This window comes from Crinia signifera, chromosome 6 (assembly GCF_055691185.1).
Source record: "Crinia signifera chromosome 6, ASM5569118v1, whole genome shotgun sequence".
Classification (NCBI taxonomy): domain Eukaryota; kingdom Metazoa; phylum Chordata; class Amphibia; order Anura; family Myobatrachidae; genus Crinia; species Crinia signifera.
This window is the reverse complement of record NC_139222.1, coordinates 195138385-195165854: the sequence shown is the minus strand read 5'-3', so window position 1 is coordinate 195165854 and position 27470 is coordinate 195138385. Positions and strand designations below refer to the sequence as shown.

Sequence of the window (27470 nt, the reverse complement as noted above, 5' to 3'; positions counted from 1 at the left end):
TAAATGGCTGGGTTGTAATGTGTGAACAAATTACTAACAATCACATAATAATTTAAATGTCACAATTTGGAGTCCATTAACAGTAAGGAGCTACTTTCCTGCATCGTTTGCCATCATTATCACCCTTCCATGTATGTCTTGTTATGGATTAATACATGTGCACCAATGACCCGACATTGACCATGATGTTTTTTTCTACCACACAGCACGAGCCCGAGCCCGACAGGCCCGTGAAGAGGCGGAGGCAGACCTGGCCCAGGAGGAGGCCCAAGACCCGGAGGAGGAGGTGGCGGCAAGGGTGGAGGAGGAGGAAGTGGAGGAGGAGCAAATGTGGGATGAGATGGTGGAGGAGGTGGTGGAGGAGGAGGAGGTGTGTGAGGAGGTGGTGGAGGAGGATGTGGAAGCGGAGTTGGTGGCGGAGGAGGAGGTGTTGGTGGCGGAGGAGGAGGTGGAGGAGGAGGTGGTGGTGGTGGAGGAGGAGGAGGAGGAGGAGGAGGAGGTGGAGGAGGAGGTGGAGGAGGAGTTGGAGGAGGAGGTTCTTGTGGCAGAGGAGCTGGCGGAGGAGGGGGCTGAGGAGGCCACGGTTGCCCCGGACGATTCGGATGACGAGGGGGAGGAGGCGTGCCAGGCCCCGGAGTCCCAGCAGATCGGTATGTTAACATAATGCATCATTCATGAAGTAGTTGTACTGGTATTTGTTATGTAGCACTGGTGATAAAAAATTTTGGGCCCATACTATTCATATAGACCCCAAAGTGGGTAGCTACAGATACAGGTACGGGTTAGATGGGGTGTCCAAGGCATCCCTTTCATCCAGGACACCTCTCAATTACACAGGTTTGTGGGATGGGTTGGAGGTCCATTTTGACTGCCACATAACCGTTGTAGTTAAACAGGATCCAGGAGTAAAGGGATGAGTGGATCATTTGTGGATTAAAATCACCTGCTGCAAGCGTAGATTATGACCCATCAAATAGTGGAATCTATATTGTTGGTGAATGTTATTTATAAACTCTAGGATGTATGCTATAAATGGAGTAGGGGCCAGCCTACCTTGGAATGGAGTCAGAAGTTGCCAGTGTCCCAGGAGCCTCCTCTACCTAAACACCCCCTGTAGTTCAGATTGTTTTTTTGCCGTCACAGAATTGTAGGTTGGTTTAGACAGAATTATGATTTTGAGGATGTGTACTGTGCATTCCTGACATTTGCATAACTCCCATGCCACGAACCATCACTGAACTTAGACTGAGCAGATTGTGACAAGTTCTTATTGACGGAGGCCATGACATGCTTGTCATTGGTTAGTCATGGGTGGGTTGTGACTGAGAAGAAACAATATGACTGTTATGTCTTCTGCAGAGTAAAGGGTAGAGGCCAAAAAAGACAGTATGTAGTAAATAAGTTTGCATGTATGTATATATGTATGTGTCATATCTATTTATCTATGTGTGTCTCTATCTCTCTACATAGATAGATATATATATATATATATATATATATATATACACACATGTCACCTAGCATTTGTGCAATTTATGTCGCAGTATGTGAAATGTATGCATGAATAACATGACTAATTTTTGCCCCTTTGACATGCCCACAGATGACACCACACCGGCAGATGAGGGGGTGCGTGGGGCCGTCCTGCGAGCGGAGCACCACTTAAGGCTCCTTCTAGCAGACCTGCAGGACATCCGCGATCTGCTGCTTTAATTTATTATTTTATATTTTTTTTTTCTATGTTAATGGTTTTTTTCAATAAATTCTTTATGCAAGTTCACAGTTGTTGGTTTTATTTGCACTTGAAACAGTATATGTGTAGATTGTTTATAATCTTTTACACAGGGTGTAATACAAACCATTGCACTTCAATTGCTGTAAGGGTTAATGTGTGCAATGCATGTGTTAGGCATGCTTGTAAGGATATATTGGCATCTAATTGATTCCAATTCCAAATAAGCTGTTTTTTATGAGGATAGGTAATTGAATAAGTGGGTCATGTGATGTATTGCAGAAGATACTTCATAGTGGGTTGTTTGGCGTAAATACTCCGCTTACGGGCGGTAGCACCGCTTGGCTCCCGTTCGGATGCGGTATTTCCGAGCATACTCTGTAATACTCTGTAATACCGTGCAGAATCGGAGTGTTTCTCCCGCACACGCATGGTTTGTATGTCGTCCGTAAACACGCCCTGTTCTTAAAGAGTGAGTCCGTCCGAATGCGGAGGACACGTGGGCGTTTCTACGGACGATGGCCGCATGCGGCAAAACACCGTGGCGTGCGGACCGCTCCGTAAGAATGCGGGAATATCCGCACCGATCTGAATAAGGGCCTAAGCCACAGCCGGGGGGAGTCTTTTTATACAAGTCCCCCCGGCCAAAGCATTAACCCTCTGACCAGTCAGCCTGGCCAGGGGCCCTGGGGGAGTGGGGACCCCCCAATAAAGGGGTCCCCCCCCCTCCAGGACTTACCTGACCAGGCTGAAGCCTGGTGCTGTCCCCGGTGGCCCTGTGCGGTGGCCACCGGGCTGATACTGGTGTAAAAAATAGATGAATAAACTATTGTTTTAAACTGTGGAACTATGAGTCCCAGCAAGCCTCCCCCGCAAGCTGGGACTTGGAGAACCACAAGTCCCAGCCTGCGGGGCATTAAAGGGCCTGCTGGGTCTTGTAGTTCCACAGTAAAAAAAACACATGAAAAATAAAAGTGTAATACATACATTACACACATATTGATACTTACCTATCTTGAGCCCGTAGGTAGGTCCCAGAGTCTTGATCCGGTACCTTGTCCTGGTTCCGGATCCATGTCGCCATTCTTCAGCATGCAGATTTCCATGTCGGCGTCCGGTCCGGGGTCCGAAGAAATCCATGGTGGACCTGTGGAAGGAAATCCAACTCACCCAGGTCCTCCATGGAAGTTCTTCAGGCTTGATCCAATTTAGTCCAGGTTTTCTTGCATCTTCTTCAAGCTGCCGGCGACTCCGGCAAGCTCCCCGATGTGGACTGTCAGAGGCGCAGAGATCCTTCCTACTCTGCGCCTCTACTCAGAATGAATTCTGGCCAATCAGGAGCCAACTTTCTTGGCTCTGATTGGCCGCTAGGCGGCCTTCTATTGGCATTTTAATACATCTGCCCCAGAATGAGCAAAGTCCTTCCAACCACAAACGCTAACCCTTACGAAAAGATAGGTAGATCTGATCAGAGTGAAAATCATGAAACAACAATAGGCTAACACCCTGAAAATCAGCACTATGGGCCTTATTCTAGTTCACTCTTAGAGGCAAATTCCTTCTCAGATGGACAAAACTATGTGCACTGCAGGGGAGCAGATGTAACAGGTGCAGGTAGAATTAGATTTGGGTGAGTTATTTTGTTTCTGTGCAGGGAAAACACTGACTGGCTTTATTTTTACACTGCAATATAGATCTCACTTTGAAGAAAACACCCACCGAATGTAACTCTCTCTGCACAAGTTACATCTGCCCCACATGCAGTGCACATGGTTTTGTCCATTTGAGAAGGAAGTTGCCTCTAAGAGTGAACTAGAATAAGGCCCTATAGGTGGAACAGAAAAAATGTCAGTATGAGTATGCAATGTCCAGTATGAGTATGTAATGTCCTGGAGAATATTATGATATTAAGTGCAGTAAGTCCGAGTCACTGTTTCTAGTACATAAAATATGTGATTCACTTACTTTTTATGTTTATATAGAACCCTTATGACATCAATACATTTATATAAGAATTTGCATGTGTATTTTGTATTCATTTTATATTGTCACCTGTACATAAGGATCCTGCAGCAGGTTGCTTTACTTGGCCTGTAGCAAGTGCCTGCAATGCTTGTTAACTTAATATTCTCAGCTTGTAGCACTTTTCCTCAGCAGGCACCATATTGTGTATCTCTAATTACAAGCAAACAGCTGACTTCATTTTCAGGATGCACGGCACGCAGCACCTAGTCAGTACATAGCGCTGCTTTTCTATAGATTTTAGGTTTTACCTTCACTTTTAACCATTTCCAAACTTGAATGAAATAGCACATCATCCTATCACACAATTTGGTTGTGTATTAAGGGGCCATTTCACAGATGTATACGGTTTATGTACTGTACATCTCTGATGATAGCTTAGCTGTGCACGTGCGGGACACATACTGCCATATGTGGATCAGGGGTCCTGAAATTGTCAGAGTGCGAAGTGGAGACCAGTGTCCCAAAAGCATTGAGCCCTGCCCATCCTAAATAATCAGAGGGTTACTCAAATGCAGACGGGGTCAAGGATCCAGGACACAGAACCCACCAATGAAGGATCTGGTGTTGTCTCCGCAATATCCTGGTATAAGCCTATGCATCCTTTCTTGATAGATATGGCTTTTCTTAGTTTCATAAATAGGACCCATAGGGTCACAGCCAAACAGCCTAGATTGTATGATGTGAAGGTCAGTGCAAAATAATGTATAAACAAAGACTAATGAGGCATACACACAGAGCGATTTAAGCCCCATTTCTACGTAATCTGACTAGATTGCTTACAAATTAAAACTGAAAAACAAGGTTTAGGATATGACCTGGAGTGGCGCACTGCTGCCTAAGAACTGTACTTTCCCCGGTTATCACCCAGTAACCCTTCAAATACCAAACATGCAACAGTAGGGATTTCCAAGTCTCTGGCGCAATACTGGAATCAGGTGACTCTGAAGGTCTTTATCTTCAGATATCTTCACACTTTTCAAGAATGTTCTCAATAATACATAGAAAGAGAGAGGGGATAAGTGTTATACTGATTCTACCCAAATTCGAAGAAAAAACAATATAGAGGAGATGAATGTATGGGCGTACCCCCACTCACGGTAAGTAGGGTGATGTATAGGCACGTACCGGTATCTTTTGTTCTCTTATCTTTCTTCATTTCTTCTTTTTTTCTCTTCTTCTGTTTTTCTGCTCTTCTATTGGGTCTTTCTCCACTGGGTGAATTTATTTGTCTCCGAGAAGAATGGAAGTGAAAAAAGGGGAGGTTAATATGTGGATCTGTAAATGTCACCGAACACCCCGTGCAGATTGGATGTAGAGAGACGTGATGATCGTACCTTACTCACCCAAAGATAGAGCAAGATACATGTGTAAAGGTATCTTTAGGTATCACTGTTTATCCCAAAAAGAAATGGATGTGCGTACCGCACTTACATGAGGGGATGATGGGTATATACCCGTAGCGTGTTCTTTGCCTGTAAATGATTCTGTTTCACTGTGAAACCAGATTTTTCTCAATTGGAAGTGTAGAGTGGATAGAGATAATAAAAATGGTATTAGTGAGTGAATGTTTATTTATTTTATCTATACTCCTATATATGAAGGGTGAGTATAGAATGCTTGTGCCTTTAATCCTTAGAGGTGTATAGAGGTACTATTAGCGTACCGTGACTCACACTGTGGTGTGTAGATGAACACCCAAAAAGGTTTCTTTACAAGAGATAGATAACTGCATATGTATATAGTCATATATACCCAAGAATAATCCATATAATCTCTCCATGCCATCTATGATGTTTAACTTTTAAAAAGCATGTAGAATTCGATACATATATATAGTCCGATAACAAGTTGGTATAAACGGTCGACCGTTTATACCAACTTGTTATCGGACTATATATGTATCGAATTATACATGCTTTTTAAAAGTTAAACATCGTAGATGGCATGGAGAGATTATATGTATTAATGTATTAACTTTGTAAACTCGTTTTTAATGTTATTTCATATAAAAGGAAGTAAATTGTGAAACCTCAATTCCTGTGAATTATGATAGGCTGCTCTAGGTATAAAAGATGGACACTCACCCTCCACAGACATGTCTTGAAAAAGGTGTTCTTAGACACCGAAACGCGTCGACTAGTACTGTGGAGAGTGAGCAGCCATCACCTTTCCTTCCCGGACACATTTTGGATATACTGTATGTATTTTTTAAATTTTTTTACTTTTTGTATTTTTCATTATTTTTATTTAATTTTTTATTCTTGATCTAATTTGGATACCTGTGGATAAATTTGGGACTTTCTGTTATCCTTCCATTGTTGGGATGGAGGATATTTTATGCAATTTTTCTATTGTGGAATAAAAGACTGTTTTTAAAGAAAATTTCTTCTGGTCAAATATACTTGGGAGGAGAAATATCCCCATAAACGGATTGCCATCCAGAGTTAAAGAAACCGTTATAGGTGGTGGAAAAAACTTACATCATTGTAAGTTTGGGTACGCAGACCTCCTGCCTTTTGGATTATTCTTGGGTATATATGACTATATACATATGCACAACACGCGGTGAAGTTATCTATCTCTTGTAAAGAAACCATTTTGGGTGTTCATCTACACACCACAGTGTGAGTCACGGTACGCTAATAGTACCTCTATTCACCTCTAAGGATTAAAGGCACAAGCATTCTATACTCACCCTTCATATATAGGAGTATAGATAAAATAAATAAACATTCACTCACTAATACCATTTTTATTATCTCTATCCACTCTACACTTCCAATTGAGAAAAATCTGGTTTCACGGTGAAACAGAATCATTCACAGGCAAAGAACACGCTACGGGTATAAACCCATCATCCCCTCACGTAAGTGCGGTACGCACATCCATTTCTTTTTGGGATAAACAGTGATATCTAAAGATACCTTTACACATGTATCTTGCTCTATCTTTGGGTGAGTAAGGTATGATCATCACGTCTCTCTACATCCAATCTGCACGGGGTGTTCGTTGACATTTACAGATCCACGTATTAACCTCCCCTTTTTTCACTTCCATTCTTCACGGAGACCAATAAATGCACCCAGTGGAGAAAGACCCAATAGAAGAGCAGAAAAACAGAAGAAGAGAAAAAAAGAAGAAATAAAGAAAGAGAAGAGAACAAAAGAAACCGCTACGTGCCTATACATCACCCTACTTACCGTGAGTGGGGGTACGCTCATACACTCATCTCCCCTATATTGTTTTTTCTTCGAATTTGGGTAGAATCAGTATGACCATTGATCCCCTCTCGCTTTCTATGTATTATTAAGAACATTCTTGAAAAGTGTGAAGAAATCTGAAGATAAAGACCTTCAGAGTCACCTGATTCGAGTATTGCACCAGAGACTTGGAAATCCCTATTGTTGCATGTTTGCTTACAAATTAAGCACAAATTGTTGTGTGTGTATGCCCAACAACGATGCGCAGCCCTGCGCTTTACTATCACCGAGCTAGATATTTCAAGCATGAACGATCGCTCAGCACACAGCCCTGGTGCAGCGATGTGTGCTGAGTGATCTGTGCTGAGCGATTCAGTCTTGCTCAGCACAAAGTGTGTATGGGGCAATAATGTATAGAGCAGGCTACAGATTTACACTGCAATATGTTGACAAAAGTGATTGGACTACAGCAGGTGCGTGTTCCTGAAGGTATAAAATGGATACAGGGACACTGATTAGACCATTTGCTAATGAGAGGACTTGCTGGAAGAAGCTAACCAAGTCGAAAAGGGCAGGGGTGGATTGGCCTGGCGGTAAAATGGGTCATTTTTCGGTGGGCCGGTCCAGATCTGGCCGCTTTTCCCCCTGGCTGGGCCGCCGCCCCCCCGGCTGGGCCGTGGATGGTGATACCACAGCAGTTAGCGGCCAACTCCTGCCTGATCAAAGTACATATGGCCGCATCCGGACGCGGCTTTGACTGCTGTAAAGATGGCCACAGGTTGTTCCTGGGTGATGTCCCCGCGCACCCGAACACCTGGGACTAAGCATCTGCAGCGTGGCGGTGGATGGAAGCGGCTGCAGCGTGGTGGTGGGTGGACTCGCCGAAGCCGGGTAAGTGGCGGTACCAGCATAGGATGCTTGATTGGAAGGATGAGTGTGAGAAACTTTGCAGATATTAGGAAAGTCCCTAAACCCATTGTTTCTTTTGTCATTAATGCGTGGAAGAAGAACGGTGATTGCAGGAATATATGTCACCCTGGAAGGCTCCCGAAACTGCAACACAGAGACTGACGATTTCCCTAATCAGGGAGCTGTATAAGAACAGGACATATGCCCCGAGCATATTTTTACACAGGACGTCCAGTTAGCCACTAAAGTGCTGGTTTGGACAAGAACACTTTGTAGGGATGTTAAAGTTTTTCAAGTCCTGTGTCATGCAAATACTGACATACTGTAGGACTTTAAAAAGTTTAACATCACCCACTCTTTCTCTCTCACACATGCACAAATCACACAAGGCAATCACAAGGTAGCAGACTAGCTTTCGAAGCGTTTGCTTTGAGCAGGCTTACTAGTTAAATATAAAATCCATTTAGCTGGGTAACTTAGGCCACTTGTCTAGGCACTTGCACACAAGTCAATCCTCTGTAAATGGACATCCCACTGACCGCCATCACTTTCTGAAGTGAAGCATGACCTTCTAGAGTTTTGTTATTTGGGGAGCCACAATGTCTTGAAAGAATTGAGAGATGCAGAAACATGTTATGCCAAATGGAGAACATTTAGTGACTCTATAGAACCCAAAGTATAATAAAATATTTTTAAAATCTTTCAGTCAACAAACTGGTACTTTAACAGACAACTAGGTACTGATAAAGCCTTATTATATAATAGTAAATATGTATTGATAATCTATATCTCTTGCTGCTTTCCTGGAGGTGGGCTGACCTGATTTAGGGTTCCTTGACAGTAGGTTATGATACTATAGAGATATACTGTGTATCTTTCTGGTTGGTTTTACGGCAGTTTTCTTCACCATCCCCTGGTGCTTCCCTGCTTATAACATTACAATGTTTTTGATGGGTCAACGGGATGCGATTATGATGCTGGTAACCGGGATGCTGATGGCCAAAGTATCGTCACTGGAGTAACGATCAGTGCCCATAACACCAGTGACGCCAGAATCCTGACAGGCAGTATTCTGATCGTAAGTATGTCAGGGGTGTCCAAGTGTTAGTTGGTGAGGTTTCTTATTAGACACTAGGGGGGACTTAGGGTTAGGGTAGGGGGAGGTTAGGTTTATGCTAGGGACTAAAAAGGGGTAGGATTACTTACTAAAGGAGGAGGGTTAGAAATCAGAGGGGGGGGGGTTAAGGTTATGCAATAAAAGGAAGGTAGTGGCTAGTTCCCCTTCCCTTAAGGACCTGTGGAGGAGAGGGGGGAGGAGAGGAGGAGCAAGTTCGGAACAAGGGACCCAAATGGACCCTTGTGAGCTCGCTTCACTCTCCATTCTTCATGCATGGAGGGCATGTTCCTTCACTATCCATGCCACCACTGGTTGCTTTAGTAATCTGGTGGCAAGCGAAGCACAGTGGAGCGAGACACCGTGCCCGAAGCGTGGTGAGTGAAGCGAGGGTCCGTTTGGGTCCCTTGTTCTGACTTTGCTCCTCCTTTCCCCACCCCCTCTCCTCCCCAGGTCCTTACAGTGAAGGGGAACTAGTCACAACCATAAAGGGAAGTGTTAGGCTGTGGATGAGGAGGGTTAGAAAGCAGAAGGGGAGTGTTAAAGTTATGCAATAACTGGAAGGGTTAGGGTTCAGGTAGGGAAGGACTGGGGAGGGGGGGGGGGGGGGAGAAGGGTAAGACTCACCCAGTCTCTGTTCTGTTCAGTGGATGCAGATGTCAGTTTTTGGACCTCTGGCATCGTGTCCGTTGGTCATGAATATTGAAACACTATGATATTATTTCTGTTACAGAATGACAGAAATATACCAATTAGCCACACTTAAGGAGCATTACTTTTTGTTCCTCTTATTCTTGTTTTATTATATGCCTGTTGTCTTTAAGTTTTGTTTCTTATCCTAAGACAGCCATTGGGCTTGCCTTAATGTACTCTTTTCTGTATACTGTACCTATTGCACTTGCTATATTAATATGACTTGATTGGCCTAACTGCTATATGTTTATTTGTTTCTTCCTTTTGAAAGTCTTAACAGAAAACATACAAAAAATACACTAAACTCTTTTCAAGTTAACAAAATTAGGGATGAGATGAACTTGTAACTGCTTTATACGTGTTTATAAAATCAATGTACGGAAATTTTATTTTAGATATTTTACTTTACGAAACTGCAGCCAAGTAAAATACCTGCCTGTGTACATAAATGAACATATAGAAACACAACCATATAGAAACACAACCATGCATATCAATCCTATAGAGCTCATGTAAGCAAATGGACAAATAAAATATACAGTGCTTTTATTCTGAGAGAGTGAATGGTAATTAAACAGTAATTTACAACCATCCTCCTACACTAGGGGGAAATGTTGATGCCACTGATCTCACGTGTTAAGGTAGCGCTCTAAATGCTCACCTTGCAGAGAGTACGGTCTTGCTGGCATAATCAGTTTGACCATGGAAAATAAAACAACAATGTAAAAAACTTCCAAAAAGTTCCTTAAAGAGCAGCAAGAAATCTGTACCTCCACAATAAAACAGGATATATTTGCATGCTGGACAGACATGGAAAGATATCATTAAGCTCCAGACACCTACACAAACACAAATTCCGCTGTCATTTAGTACAAATAAACCATGCATTATATCTCTATGAGATAAATGCTTTGCAAACTGGGCTTGAAAGCAACGTGGGAGGCTTATTGCCTATAATATGTTATCATAATGGTCTCAATCCTCACAAAACAGCCCAACAAAGACAAGCAAGATGTTTAATTCACTATCTTGCAAGTAACAGCAGATAAATAAAATGAAGGCCTAATTTATTCCATGCGTGTTCACCATCACCCGTCCCAATGTATGTGGAGGCACATCCAATACATGGGCTAAATTTACTAAGATTGAATGGGTACGAATGCACTTATTGGTACCCATTTGATGTAAAATACGGCTGGTAAATTAGCTTCAGCTTATTTACTATCAGCCGAATAAGGATGAGTTTCCGAATGATATACAACAAGCTCAGCAGAATTCTGGTGTACGAATGGATACGCCATCAATAGCAATAGACGAATCACTTTGTTTTTGAAAATTCATTTTGTAACAGCACAGATTGTGTGCGGTCACAACCGCATGGATAGTGTAACCTGTGAACCACAGTATAAAAGTGTCTGTGTTAATTGAATTCCAGATTTAAGAGCTAATATACCGGTTTCAATGAAAACTATATGATTCTGGAATACTGGTGACAGAATTACTTTTATAAATTCAAGCGTGAGGCTAAATATAGTGAGTATATATGGGTCCTACCTACATTGTGGGTAATGTCGGTATCAAAGAGTGCACTTCCAAAATGATAACCACCTGTAAGCCTATAAACTGTGGACCCACTCATCAAGCACTCCAATATACCGCTCCCATACCTCGATAGAGAGGTAAGCCTGCAAACACCACTATACCACAGGTGTTCTCTATGGGGATTATTCTGGTTGCGAGTCCACCAAACCCTGCCTTGATAATGGTGGCACGGCCGCCACCCATTCGCAGCGCGTGTTCGCACGCACTCAGCGGCGTAACTATAGCACCGCAGCCCCCGCCACCGCGGGGGGGCGCTGTGCATGTGGGGGCGCCGGGGGCTGCAGTGCTATAGTTACACCCCCCCCCCATTCCCCCGCAGACTTACCTATCTCACTGGTCCCGGCGGCTCCGTTCTTCTGCTGAGGACCACCACAAAATGGACGCCCCCATATAGCACACAGTTCTCTGAAACTGTCTGCTGTATGGGGGTGGCCATTTTGTGGTGGTCCTCAGCAAAAGAAGAACGGAGCCGCCGGGACCAGCGCAATAGGTAAGGCTGCAGGGGATTTGGGGGGGGGGGGTTTGCATGGGCGGCGGGGGATTGGGGGTGCTTGGCGGGGTGGCAGTGGGGGGGGCGCGCCCCCCCTAACGGCGGGGGGCGCCCAAAACTTAGTTACGCCACTGCACGCACTGGCTGCGAATGGATGTTTTTCATAAACATCCATTCACAGCCTGTGGGGGAACACCCACTTTATTCGACACCCACATCATTCACCGACCATCCAATGATGTGCAACGTGCTGCGTGCATGCATATCTAAGGTTGCTCAGAGCAACCTTAGATGTGAGTGCACATTCTGAAGGAAGTGGGCGGGCAGCTCACATCAGGTGATGTCAGCTACCCTTCCCTGGCGCCCATGTCACTGGGTGATTACCATGGGAACACCCAGCAATTTCATGGGAACACCCATGAAACGCTGGGCATTCCCATGGGCGTGTACCCTTGCCTGCTGCCCCTCGCCCAAAGGCCGCAAGGTTGGGTGCATGCAATCTGTTTGCCATGGCCGCACACACCCAGTGCATGCGCCTAGTGCATGGCCCTTGCGACCGAACTGGCCACTGCAGAACTTGTCTGCAGAACTTGCATCTCTGTGAACTCACTGCATTGTACTGAATACATTTAATGAGAATCTTACCCATTTTGAATCATAACACAAAGGGGTGCTCCCAAACGACTGATAATAATAATGTTTAATATTTTATGCTATTTTGATTATACTGTATGTGATTGCCTTAAATGTACGCTAAAACCATTTAGGAATTGTATGTATCATATCTCATACATTTTAACATTTTAACTTCAATTGAATCACATTTTATTTAACGAATTTGCTAATTGGGTTTATCTTGCTGTGCCCAGTGTCTTTTTTTTATCTACTTTATTTAATTTGGAATATCTAATAAGAATCTTCACAGACCAATATTCACACATAGGGGGAGATTCAGCTTCGTTCTGTTTTTTTACAGATGTTTAGGGGATTGCGCATGCGTGTTTATGCACAGGTGCAGCCCCCCTGTGCAAAGGCCTTTGGCGACTACTGGTTTTGCAGAGGCATTCACACACATCGCGGTGGACAGGGGGCTGGCGCATGGGGACGCCCCATTTGTTTGCCCAGTGGGCAGCATTAGCCGGCTCGCTAAGCAGTGAAAGACCGTTGCGAATCCTGCTGAATCGCCCCCATAGTACTCACCACTACACACTCGATACCCCACTTATCAATAGGGCATGCAGAACACAATACATACTTCTACTAATTAAAGAAACAGACAAGAAAGTGTAAAGGGAAGAACAAACTGGAACTGCTGATGTAGAGGGTGTTATTTTCGCAGAGGCAGGGAGAAACAAGATAGTGAAACGGAATTTACAGATGGAGCGTCCCTTGTCCTTGCCCGGCGCCCGCTAGAACGCCCCCTCTGGCGAGCGCCGGCAGACAGGGACTCCATTAAACTGGGACGCATGTGCGTCTCATGCACACGCGCATCCCATTCTCTTGGCGACTGGGCGCCGGGACCCTGCCTGTCTCCCCTTCAGGGAGACGGGCAGGGTTAGGGGGGCATGCAGGGAAGTGGGGGGAAGCAGCAGAATGGGGCGGCGGGGATCCGTAGGGAGCTCCATTGCCACGGGGCGCACTCCCTGGCGGCTAACGGGGCTGGCAAAACTATCGTCAGCCCCTTCCTGAATGACGGTTGCTACATCTTTAATTAACTTGACTTCTTGGAAACAACATAATTAAATGTCATCGCAATAGATTGGGGAGCCATTGCATAATATCTCACACTACCAGAATATAAACAGAGAATAACATCTTTCTCATTAATACTAATACGATTCCGAATAATATCAAACAGCCGGTCAGATAGTGCACTCAAACGATTTAAAGGATGGGCTTTTAAACAGTCATTGATCAATCTAAATAGTTAGATAAATTCATCAAGATCATCACCCCAGGGATGGCCATCGGTGCAGACGCCATCGATAGTAGTAAACTATTTGATGGATAACCATCAATAGTTTTAGCTATCGATGGTCATCCATTATATATGACTGAATGGCCCGTGGGCCAATCAGAACTCGGGGGTGGGACTTCCAGGTGTCAGAGGGCAAAGCTATGCTCTGTGTCCCAAAACCTTGGAAAAAAAAGAGAAACATTGGTTCTCCTTTGCCTTCGATATAGGGAAACCATCTGGTTCTCCCACATCAATGGCAAAAGTATTCAACATCGGCCATAAACCATTGATGATTTCAAATCATAGATGGCCAGCCCTACATCACCATACACTTGTTCAGAAGTGTTCTGAACTTGTTCAGTCCCAAACATGACTGACTCTTGAACAGTGGTGTTAGCAATACGCCAAAACTCGGCAGTATAATCAGCTAGAAAGTGTTAATCCTGGCACAGTTCATGGAGTATGATTACAATCATGAAATACTTGATCCAAATGCATAAACAAAGAGTCTACATTTCTCAAGATATGACCTATTTTGCTGTACATCTGGAGAGGACCCATAGAGGGTTTGTATTGGTGGAGAACCCAACAGAAGTTTGAAGGCATTTGTTGATGTGAGTATTATGCAGCAACAGAAGAGTACTTCTTAAGGTTTCCTGCTAATTCATTAAATATTTTTGCTGAAAGTGACCAAGGGTTTGCAGTTCCCTGGATTTACTTTCATAAGCGCAATAAAACTCGTAATTCTTTTATTTGCTGTCTCAATGTACTTGCGTCTGAGGACTTCAGATTTCAGCCAGGTTATTCTGGAATAGTCTGGAGTCAGAATAAGACTCCAATAGCTGGATAGAAGGAACATTGGGATGAGCTCATCAGAATGGCCAGAGACGGTTGGGAACAATACACAATAAGACAGATCAGGTCAAATAGATGAGACAAAGGTGACGTTGAGGACAAGCCAGTAACAGTAAACATGGAGGGAATAAGTCTACTTAAAATGCATCATGAAACAGCAACAACTAGATTACTAGGCATGTGCACAATAATCTGTCAAGGAGGGAGTGATAAATCCTTGTTTTTTTTCCATGGTGTCAACAGACTGAGCTGGACACAAAGCAAAAAAATTAGAACTACTGTACAATAGATAGAATAATTAAAGCTGACAACGTGAACAACTGAATGACTTGTATGAAGAAGAAAAAGTAAACCATAAGAAACTGCTATCAAAGAGAATGTCAAGACATCAGGCGTTGAGGCTGTGTCATCAAAACATACATGGAATATTGATTCTGGACCCATAAGTCATATGAATGACTATAAAAACTTCTTCTTTTCTCTTTAGCAGAGTAAAATGGAAACAGAGAAAAATCATTAATAAATTATTCCAGCTGAAGTACAAAGAAACAGTCAACAATCACCAAGCAAGACTGACCTACTGTATGAAATGCAAGTGTATGTAGCACCAATGTGTATGACATAGACACAGCCAATGAGTAACATACTGTAGATAAAGAGGAACCTATTAATTGCATTGTGACTGGTCAGTGCAACAATATGATACAATATATTAAACATTCAGCAGTAGCAAAATGAAAGAACTGTACTCTCAAAACTATGCACCAAGACAACACCAAGAAAGCAGTTTAATTATTACACCTATCAGTTATTAATAAGTGTGGCCTTATTTAACACAGAAATATTACTGTGCTTCTAATGTAAAAAAAATATACTTTTGCTAAATGAAATATTTAATATTTACCTCTAAGTAGAATAATTCAGTAATTAGTGTCCTCCCAGAGGCGGATTGGCCCACCGGGAAACCGGGCCATTTCCTGGTGGGCCGGACCAGGTTTCACTCTGGCTGGGCCGCTTACCTTGGTTAGAAGCGGCCGCAGCCCAGCCTGGTCACAAACGGCAGCATTGCCCAAAACAAATATGGCTGCCGCATATATGCATATATTAAATGCACATATTAAATGCACATATTTGTTTTGGGCTATGCTGCCACTGGGGAGAGATGCGAAGTATCTGGGAGGTGAGTAGTGTCCGCACACCTGTCGCACCTCACCACTGGGCGGTGAGTAGTGTCTGGACCCCCGCCACCCCCCCTCCCTCCCCCCGGCTGTAGCAGCAGCAACCCATGCCGCCCGCCAGCCAAAGACCAAGGAGCCTGATGTTTAGACTTCAATACATGTCAATGTTCTGTAAGTTATTTGGGAACGCTACAGCGTATTTTGTGAATTTTATTGTGTTCAAGGACTGCTGTTCTAAATATCATTCCATGCTCGCTGGGAAAGATTAAAAGGCATCCCTATACATGGTCTGTTCTTCTTTGGCAATGGTGATTGCCGCTTCTAATGGATCTAGTAAAAGGGGGAGACTGGGGAGACGTGCACCAGCCGGGCAGCTTAGTCTTACTATAAGAAGGAGGAGAGATGCGAAGTAGCTGGGCAGTGAATAGCATCCGCCCCCCCCCCCCGGCTGTAGCGTCAACAACCACCCCACCCCCCCCCCGGGCTGTAGCGTCCCCCCTTCCCGGGCCGGATTCCAATCCCAATCCGCCCCTGTGTCCTCCCATCACAAAAATAATTTATTGTTTTGCCCACTATACAGTAATTAACAATTATTTCAATAAGCATTGACCCTATTAAGCATGGGTCCTCAAACTGCGGCCCTCCAGATGTTGTGAAACTACAAATCCCAGCATGCCTTGCAACAGTTTTAACACTCCCTTATAGCAAAACTGTGGCAACTGTGGATCTAATCGCAATCCCCTCGCAATTTGACTGACAGCAACCCAGCATTGGGGGTGGACACCTGACATTTTCTGGGAGTGTCAGAAAAATTGCAGCCGTACCCAGGCATTTTAAGGTAGGGTGTGGGATGTCAGTGCCGGCCTCGATCAGCCTCTCTCTGTCGCTGAAGAGTCACAATTACATTTGCATGAATTGGAAAATTAGTTTGTTTGATTCATTGTCTAAAGATGTGCACCACAATAGTCTAAAGATGTGCACCACAATAGTCTAAAGAGGTGCACCACAATAGCGGATAAAGGTATTTTTTGCAATTCACTTGCAGATATGCATAGGGCGGGTTTTCTGTCTGGGCATTGGCTAACTACTCGCAGTCATCTGCAACACTGCAGATGAGCGATCAGGAATGAATCAGGCCCAATATCCTGAATTCTTCTAGCTATCACTAATGAATTCTTACTTGCATTCCTATTTCAGAACCCAGTAGCAGTTACCCTTATCTGGTGTCCCCAAGATTTCTTTGGCTTTATTTACGGACTCACATCAATGCTTTTGACTCTTGTATTTGGCTTTTTAACTGCTACTCATTAAGGATGATTGTCAACAGTCAAGTTATTTTGGGATGTGTCCCACTGTTATGCAGTAAATACTGTTCCAGATATTCAACTGAGTCCAGTGGAAAGCATGACACAGTGGCAATTAACCTAGCAGGATCTGCATTTGGCATTTAGATCTGTTAGAATGTGAGATTATATAAAAAGTGTTAGAATCAAATTGCAATGTGGGAAGAAAAGAAGAAAATGTAGACACAAACTGCAGCTTTTTCAAAAAGCAAACTTGGAAAAACAGACACTGGTATGCAACAGAAAACAGACACTGGTATAATTCAGTGATGGAAAAATGCTAATATAGTGGAATAAATGTAGCTATCATGCAATGGTACAAATATATAATATATTGGCAGTACTTGTGGGTTGTGAGGTATAGGCGTGTGCACAGGGGGTGCCGGGGGTGTCATTAGACCGGCACACCCTGCGCTCCACCCCCCTCCAGCCGCAAATATACAGGCTTTCCGGCTGCCTGCATGTGTCTGTAAGAGTGTAAGGGTACGGCCCCTCCAAAAATGGCCGCCGCCTTTGTGGAGACAGACACTAGAGGTACTGCCATAACAAGTTTTTCATGTTTTTTTTGTTGGTGCCGCAATTCAGAGGGGTCCCTGTGGATATTGTATAAGTGCACAGTGTCCCCTCGCATGGCTCGCTGCACTCGCCATGCTTCAGGCACACTATTATAATTGAACTCTATGTACACTTGGATAGTAAATTAGGACACTGCTAAACCGGCACCAAAAAAACTTGTGTCAACCTTGCTACTGTCGATGCTGTACTTGCGTCAATCTGGTGTCTCTGTCTATCTAGACGCCTTCAACCAACTTTAGGTGTCTAACTAGACTCCATCGACCACTAATGGTCGACCATGGTACTGTTGGCCTAAACATGGTCGATCAGTCGTCCGGATACGATTCAGGGGAGGGGCGTCGGGTTGATCAATATCACTTAGTAACTCAATCACGGGAATCCTGTGAATCATCATAAGTGATTTATTAAACCCCAAAACCCGGTATTGAAAAAGTGAGGCAGGATTGGCTTCCGTGCCTGTGTGAAAGCAAATCCCATCTATCTATTCCATACACCCTGTGCTCAGTTATGTTTTTTTTTAGCCATTATTGCTCTGTGATCTTTGCCTGGTTTGAAAAAGCCGCCCTGTGTGTGGCGAAATGCGTTATTTGAGGACACTGCAGTACACAATACCTGCCTACTGACCAAGCCCTTTGCCCCAGGACCACCTTTTGGAGGCTAATCAGCTGCGATACTACTCAACAGAGCCCGCTAACATGCTAACAGTGAGGATCCTCCAAGCGGCTATTGAAGCCCGGGCAGCAGGACATAAAGGAAGGCAACGTAGTGCCCTGCTCTAATTGAAATATTATGGAGCAACACCACCGCAGTAAGCAGCAACCCACCAACCGTGCGAGCACCCTAGAGCGGGGAGCTGCAGACTGCCTGCTACAAATGGCCTACATCAGGATTAAGGCACTTGCTGTTACGCACCTACAGTATATTGCAATTTGGTGTGTGCAGGGCCGGTGCTACCACTAGGCTTTAGGCAGCTGCCTAGGGCGCCAGCTGCTGGAGGGCGCCCCATCTCAGCCCAACATTTAAATTTATGGCGTCGGTGCAGGTCAGTGGTGGCCGCAAACATCCCCCCCCCCTTTTGCCTGGGGCGCACAAACACCTTGCACCGGCCCTGGGTGTATGCAAACACTTGCTAATGATTCTATCATTCATACAGGATATTTATATTCACCTGAATTAAAGCACTGGTCTGCTAAATCGTATGGACTCCTATCCATATATTACAAGGAAAAACAGTGAAAAAGAATTACCAGAAAATAACCTCAATAAAATCAGAACTACAGTAGGTAACGCAATACTGTGCATGGTATTTGAAATAATTTTTTTATATATGTTTTTTTTAATTTTGATTTAAGGTCTTATTTGTATTTATTTTTATCTTGTGTATCTGATTTATGGTGTACATTAAATTGTGAAGTTTTTATAAAATAGTTTTTTTTTATTGAGCGCCACACAATTTGTTTGTTGTTGTTTGGCTGTAGTTTTAGATTTTGGCATACCGCTTTCATTGTGGCTGCCGATACAATACACACAACCACTTACTCTAGCGCAGTGGTTCCCAACCCTGGTCCTCAAGTACCCCCAACAGTGCACGTTTTCCAGGTCACCTGGCAGGTGTGCTCATTATTCAGGCACATTTGAAGAGATCCACAGGTGGAGCTAATTATAGCACTTGTGATTCTGTGTGGAGACCTGCAAAACATGCACTGTTGGGGGTACTTGAGGACCAGGGTTGGGAACCACTTACCCTAGCGCTTCAGACATTTTTTCCATTTCATGCTCTGTGAATGCTGTTTGCTTGTTTTCATAGGTGATTAAGCATTTTTTCACAATGTTACGTAAGTTTTCTGCTCCAAAGAGATTTCTGTTGTTATTCAAAGGGCATATAATTCATCCTACTTCTTACCCTACTTCTGATCATCAATAATTCAAAGTCAAACAGATCAGTTCTAAGAAATAATTAGATGATCAGGTAGATAGAAAGATAAGAGGAAGGAGACCTTGTGAAAACAGCCCCCCCCCCCCCCCTCCTCCTCTTGGGCAGATGTACTAAGCCTATAAAAGTGATAAAGTTGAGTGTGGTAAAATACCAGTCTGCTCCTTTTATGTCACAGGCTGTTTGAAAAATTACAGTTAGGAGCTACTTGGCTGGTACTTTGTAACTATCCATATACAGGTGTGTGTGTGTGTGTGTGTGTGTAGGGGGAGGGCAGTTTAATACATAATCCTTATAATACCTTCATTTTTTTTTTTATTCAACACGTGTAATGGCTGAATGTCCCCAGGGACCTGCAGCGCTGTGTATCACAGCCACTGTACCTGGGACACAGCTTCAGTTCTCATTTCTGTATAAGCCCACCCTTTAGACTCCTATAGGCTACTTGCACAGGTGTCTGGGGGCAGGCTTATACAGGAAGGAGAACTGGAGCAGTCACAGAGTAGAAGGAAAGGCTGAGAGGAAATAATAAAATATATATATATATATATATATATATATAAAAAAAAACAGGCAACGCTGGGCCACATGCTAGCACAACTATAACCAAACTAGTACCTCAATGTCAAAGAAGCCTTAATGTTTGCAGTTACAATAAAATGATTAATCACTCAGTGGGCAGTATTCAATGTCACTGTCAAGGGGGTTTCTGTGGCGAGGGTGGCATGCATCCTCTCTACTTCACTGAAACTGCCCTCACAAAAGTCTGCAATGACCTTTATGCTGCAAAATCTAAGAACCACTACTCCCTGCTTATTCTTCTCGGCCTCTCAGCTGCTTTTGACACTGTACATCATCCCCTCCTTCTGCAAATCTTTCCCATGGTCTGTGTGATTCTGCCCTCTAGGGGCTGCCCTCCTACACTCCCCCACACTTCCACTAAGTGTAAGTGTCCCCAAGGCTATGTTCTTGGTCCTCTCATTTTCCTTCCATATGTCCTCTTTAGGTGAACTCATTAGCTTTTATGACTTACATTATAATGTCTATGCTGTTGATAGTGTAATCTACCTTTCCTCCCCATGCTCTCCTCACTCATGTCTCCAATTGTCCCAGCGCTTCCTTAAACTTAACATGTCTAAAGGTGCCCTTACATTGCTGCGATGTACCTCACCTCCCAAAATATCATTATATATTTATGGCACTACTATTTCCTCTAGCCCTCAAGTGCACTGTCTTGAAGTCCTTGACTCCCCCTCTCCTTCAGACCACACATTCAGTTCCTCTCACAAACCTGCCGTTTTCATCTCAAAAATATTTCCAGGATCAGACCGTTCCTCCCCCAAGATGCTTCAAGAGCTTTATGCACTCTCTGGCCATCTCCAGACTGAACTACTGTAATCTGCTCCCCTTGACAAGGGCTCCCCTTACCTTTCAGAAGCTTCTCGTACTCCCTTACAAAGCTCTCTCACACTCCTCTCCCATACCTCCCAAATTTCAATCCTCAGCAGGAGGGACGCAGAACTGAGGCTCACCCATGCGGCAGAAATTTTGGAGGCATGACCTAACAAAAGGGTCGTGGTCAATACTTTTGGCGCCTCATTTCTGGCGCTGTGGGGCATGAATAGATGCTGTGCATACTGGGATATTCCCGCGGTAAATGGGACAGTTGGGAAGTATGCTCTCCCATTCACATCTCTGACTTCATCACCCATTATATTTCTGCCGGCCCTCTTCAATCCACTAATGCATGCTGCCTCTCCATTCCTACCTCGAAGGCTTTTCATGTGCTGCTCACTTTATCTGGAATTCTCTACCTCACTCACTCATACTCTCCACCTCTCAACAACACTTAAAAATAAGCTCTCAAGACCCACTTCTTCACCAAACCCTGTGCTTGTCCTCTACTGTATTAATCTGTAAAGCCCCATACACAGGAGCCCTGTGCTGAGTTTTTTAGCTAAAGATTTTGTGCATGGCAATAGGGTAGTGCTTCAGCATCACCTATCTGCCAATATGACAATGATTAATGGTGCTGAGAATCGGGAGCCAAGGCACTCTGACTGCACATTAATATAAGCATATATTTATGTTTATATTAATTCCCTCCCCCCCTAAAGTTACCTATTGACCAAGTTTATACTGCCTTTACTCTGTGTTTTGACCGTGTAATATTCTCCCGTGCAGTTTGCAGACAGTCTAAAGCTGGGGTAGCCAACCCTAGTCCTCGAGAGCTGTTGGTAAGTGCATGTTTTGCAGGTCTCCTCACAGAATCACAAGTGAGCTAATTAGCTCCACCTGTGTATCTTTTAAAATGTGTCAGTGATTAATGAGTGCAGCTGTGCAGCAGCTAGGTTGTCTGGAAAATGTGAACTGTTGGTAGCTCTCGAGGGCTAGGGTTGGCTACCACTGGTCTAAAGTGACCCGGGACCCCCGAAGGCTCAATCCAGCTCTGTGCAGCAGCGATGTGTGCTGAGCTATCTGTGCTGACCAGTGATCTCTGCTGAGATCAATGGCAATCTAACTAGATTTTGATTGCATGCACTATGGTGACCCATGGGCAGGGCCGGCGCCACCACTAGGCAGCCTTAGGCATTTGCCTAGGGCGCCGGCCGCTGGAGGGTGGCAGTTTGGAGCTGGTCCCCCCCGCACCGCATCACCTAGGAAGCCGCCCACTCCCCCCTTCCTGGGGAGCATCGCGTCACATCGCGGCGACCCACATCACCCACCAAGCCCCCCCGGAACGTCACAGTGACGGACACCCCCCCTCCCCTCCCTGGGGAGAGTCACGGCGGCCAGCCCCCCCTGGAACATCACGGCGCCGGACACCCCCCTCCCCTCCCTGGGGAGTATTGCGGCGGCCAGCGCCGCTACGCACGGCAAGAGACACACCCCCCCCCCGAACGTCACGGCACCGCATCACTGGACACCAGCCCTGCCCATGGGACCACGCATTGCCATTGCTATGGGGTAATCTAGTCAGTCTGCATAGAAATAGCACTGAAATGGCCCCATGTGTATGGGGCTTAAGTCACCATTTTTACTTGCTTGTTTATGTACTCTGCCATTGGGCGCTGTGGATCCCTTGTGGCACCATATAAATAAAGGATAATAATAATAATAATAATAATAATAAATAACATATGGGCAATAAGTCAGAATAACAGGAGCAGACAACTGTGTACAGTGTGGAATGGGTTATGCTGGAAAACATTTTTTTTCTCTTCTACAGATATAAAGCAAATAGTCCCCTAAAGAGCATTATTCCCCGGAGAGATGAGGAAACAAGATTACGCCAGCACCTGCTACGGAGACTAAGCTGCCTGTTTATCCTACTAATGATCTCTGTCCTCAGCCAGCATGCTCTGTGACACAGAAAATTTATATTGCCAATAAATATGATTTCTCACCATCCCTGTCATGTACAAAGATGACGGGAGGAAAGAAGTAGACAGAAAGACGACATTGTAATGAAGAAAAGTCAAAATGAAACATGGGGCCAAATGTATCAGCCTCTGATTTGCTGAAGGTGCAGATTTTTTTTTTTTTAATCAATGCTGTTGTTTACACTTACGTTAAGGCGAAACCAGAGTACTTTTGCCTTTAAAATATTGGTGCTTTAGTCTGGAAAAAGCAGCAATTTCTGCATATAGGAGGATCATACATTTGGCTCATAGCATTCAGACCTGCTTGGTCCTCAGAGAATTTGCTCAGTCGGCGAGCATTCGCACACAACAGGCATGCCACAAAACTGTGGGTGCCATCCCCATGTGAATGAAGGCGTGGCAAAGCCTTCAAGGGGTGGAGGCTGATGTCACATGACATTAGTGCCCGCCCCCTTTTTGTCCATTTAAGGCCCAGATCAAAGTCAGATTAGACTGACTTTCATCTTCAAAAAATCGAATGAATGCGAAAAATCATATGATGTTCGGCAACCATTGAATGATTTTTCAACTGTACACCCACATACGGATGGATGTGTCAGCATACCCCCTAGTGGGCGGAGTTTACCCGCTCATTAAGCAGCGAAAGAATGAAGGAGCTGCTTGGCGAACCCCTGTTTCTATGGGTGCCAGGTAGCGTAACTCAGCAGTTTCTCCTGGTGGACCCTTCTGGCATTTGCCACAAGTGCCACATGGCCAGCCTGGCTCTGCATGATTTAAAGCAATAATAAACGCAAACTCCTCCTCAGAACATTTCCCTGGCAGATTCATAAAGTGACCTAGAGCCTAAAAAAGGCAAATATGAAGCTAATAAAAGTATTTCTGCCAGTATTGATTAACAAATTATGAATGCATATATAGGTGATCAAAGGAACATTTCTCAAAATGTCAAATGTCTATTGAGGATGGGATGTTGCCAATCACAACCAATCAGAATCTACTTATTTATTTAGCACCTTCTGGAAGATAATGGATATAATCTAATTGGTTGCCCATAGCAACATCCCATCTAAGTAAATAAACCCCACATGTTTCCTGGGAAATATACTATATATAGCATACAGTATATAGAAAGAAAAACAGCATCTATTGGTATGGGGAGATGGAGAGTAGATGTCTGTGAAGACAATACTGTACAGAAAATGACTGCAGTCTGAGCACCGCACTCTACACGACACCTTGGGATTCTAGAATCACTAGAAAATTGCAGCGGTTTCTAGGCCGCGCCGATGAAAATATCTCATTGATTTTCACATCACAGAGATGGAATAACACAAGGCTCTGGTACATTCTTACACATAAAGGAAACAGGGCTGCATGGATACAAGCCACAGAGCTAGGGCTCAGTTGTCATTGTGGCCATTAGACATGACAGTAATTACTGTATATGTGCAGGGGGAAAGAACAGCACAGTGTGACTGATTAGACATTATTACTCTCTGATTGTCAAGTGGTCTTTGTAACCAGGCGGAAGTACAAAAGATTATCTTGCTTTTAGTTTTAGGATAAAGCCAGATGATACTTTATCTCTATACCAGAGAAAGGACGTACATCACTACTTCCTGCTAGGCAAGGTTCGAAGATCGAAGGAGCAGAGTTACCTACCAGGCAAGCCAGGATGTTCACGGGACCTCTGTTCTGCTGTCTTGGCCATTGGGCCGGTGCTAGGGTGTCTGGCACCCCCCTGCAAACTGAAATTTTGAGCCTTCCCTTCCATAGCCACAGTTTTAACACTCCCTTATAGCAAAACTGTGGCAAGGCATGATGGGATTTGTAGTTTCACAACATCTGGAGGGCCGCAGTTTGAGGACCCATGCTGTATAGTAATGGAGCAGGAAACGCCTATTACAAGCAGACTCCTTATGATGCAGTAGTGACTGATCTGACCTGCATCCTAGAATGCAGCAAACAAACACTCTCTCACCATCAGACGTCTATGGAGATCCCTGACCTCTTCCCACCTCCCAAACAGCAGCATGCCACCCAAACAGCAGCATGCCTCCATTTTCACAGATGTTGTCATTGCCCCCTCCCACTCCCCAAATAGCAGCAGTCTGTTAATTACTGCATCCTGCTTCCAATGCCACAGGACTCATTTGTGCACTCGCATAACTGGTCTCGTGCATGCACAAAGTACCAATAGAACAACCGCACCTCAATGACCCCTTTTGATCCCTAGATCGTAAAAACTCATCATCCATAAGGAATATTCAGTAGCACCTTCATCCACATGCCTCTTCAGCTGTCACCTTGTACTCAACTGAGCATGCATGACATGTGAAAGGTTTAATCAAAGCCAAATCTTCCCTTTAATAACCCACACCTCTTCTTGCAATCACTAATGGGGCCTACACATTGATCTTTGAGTAGGGGCATACCGATAGTGATGCATGGCCCCACACGTCGCTATTGCCCGGCGATTAATATCCATCATACTGCATAAATCTAGTAATATTACCGAGCAGGGCCAGTGTTCTCACCGGAGAACACTGGCCCTGACATCTCTGTGTGCTGAGCAATATTGCTGAGCGTTTTGTGATCTAAAATCGCTCAGAATGCTCAGCAAATCCTTCCGTGTGTAGGCCCCATAAGACAACTTTCCCAAAATCTAAACTTTGGATGGACAATCTTCAGATCTCCCACAGTTATGTCTATTCACTGTAATCAGATCTATTCTAACAATATCTGCCATAAAATATACAGTTAACAAAATATTCAAATTATTAAAAAAACACAACAAACACTCAAACACCACAGATGAGGGCAAACACCCAAGAAAAAAAACAGTTTTTACTTACCCGTTCTTTTAAATCTCATAATTTTATTGCTTGAAATTCCTTCAAAATGTTATTCTGAACTTGGTTTACTGCGTTTCTCAACTAGAACAAAAACGATGTTTTCATTTTCTTATTATTTATTTTAAGTAAAATAATAAAACATAAACCTTTTACGGTACTACTAAGTTGTAAAGGTTCCGTACAATATTTCCATGCGTTTTGAACTAATGTGATTGCACGCGATTTGTGTGCGATGCGATCCAAAGCTAGTTCAAAAAAGCACGGGCTGCACAGACTTTGGCCCTTATTCTGGTTGGTGCGGTAATATCCGCGTGCGTTCGTGCCACCGATGTTTTGTGTCTGCGCATGTGCAGAGGCGTCTCTGCGAATGTGCGAGCGGGGCGTACGGCCAAATCCCGCATGAAATGTGAACACTCCGAACAGGGGGTGGAGAGGGGCGTGAAGGGCTATTTGGGCTCATTGCCATATGCATACGCCCCGCGTTTCATGGGCGTTACCATGCAAACGCTGGGCGTACGTATGGTAATGCGGCCGTGACGCACGTGTAGGGGGCGGACATATGACATCGCCGGATGTCAGATGCCCGCCCAGATCCCTGCTTTTGCACAGAAAAATGCCCGTGTGGTCTGAGGTTGCGGGAGCTGGAGGACCACTCGGTCCTGCATTCGATGGTCTGTGACCATCGAATGATGGGGGAGGTTCCCTGAGATGGAGGAGGCGTATTCCATGAAAAATACACGTGCGGTCCGTTCGGCCAGCTTTTTACCGCGTACGGACGGAGTTGGCGATCCGTATGGAAGGCGGGGTTTCGCACACACGGTCCTGGCCGCATATTCGGATCCGGCCGCACCGATCAGAATAAGGGCCTTTATGTGCTGTGCGAAGGGGTGTCCGCGGGAGCCAGCATCGCATGTCACCTTCGCACTGTGTATGGGCACCTTAAGCATCAAGAAATTCCAAAATACATTTCTGATCTTGGAGGAAGGGGGCTAAAGTGGTGCAATCACACAATGAAATAAGGGGCAGACTGCCACCTTCGCTAATTTTTCAGATATATTGTTCTGGAAACAAGTTCAGTAGCATCAACATCAGCCCAGATCACCTCTACACACAGGATTCATGTTAATAAAGGATAGAATGATCGCTGTTTCGTCCTTCTTTAACAGGCATGGTGTTGTGAGTGATGTAACTAGACTTGATGTGCTGCACATCAAACCTACCATCATTGCAATCAACCGCAGGAGCGCACATATCTTGCATACACGCTGAGTGATACGTGGGTCCAATCCGTTTGACAGGATGGCATATAAGAGCGAAGTGTGGTGAGCAATCGTGAGGGGACAATCGTGATTCACGTAGTGGCTAACGTAACTGACGTAAGCGGTGACTGCAAAGATGAGGAAGTACCTTTAAAATATTTAAAAATAGCAGATTGTGCTGTGAGTTGTTGCAATAAAGTTTTGCTAGTCAATGCTTAATTTTTTCCCTCCTCCGTAACAAATGATATTTACCACAAAACATGAACAATATATCCAATGTGTGTGTAAACTGTAATGGAGCCCACACACGCACCGTTGCCGGCGGTGCGATGCTGTACGATGGGGTGCGCGCTCCCGCGGCACCTC

The 27470-nt window shown here is 44.5% G+C and overlaps 1 protein-coding gene across 3 annotated transcripts in view; it reads right to left on the bottom strand.

Moving 5' to 3' along the window:
• PSD (pleckstrin and Sec7 domain containing) overlaps nt 1-27470 on the bottom strand; it is a 325459-nt gene that overhangs the window by 288144 nt on the left and 9845 nt on the right. For 2 of the 3 annotated variants that reach the window (XM_083148517.1, XM_083148521.1), the window contains exon 2: nt 25846-25926. The exons of the other annotated variant lie outside the window; for it this stretch is intronic. The gene's annotated coding sequence lies outside the window, so the exon portion shown is untranslated. The remainder of the gene's footprint in view (nt 1-25845; nt 25927-27470) is intronic. 3 annotated transcript variants of the gene reach the window in all.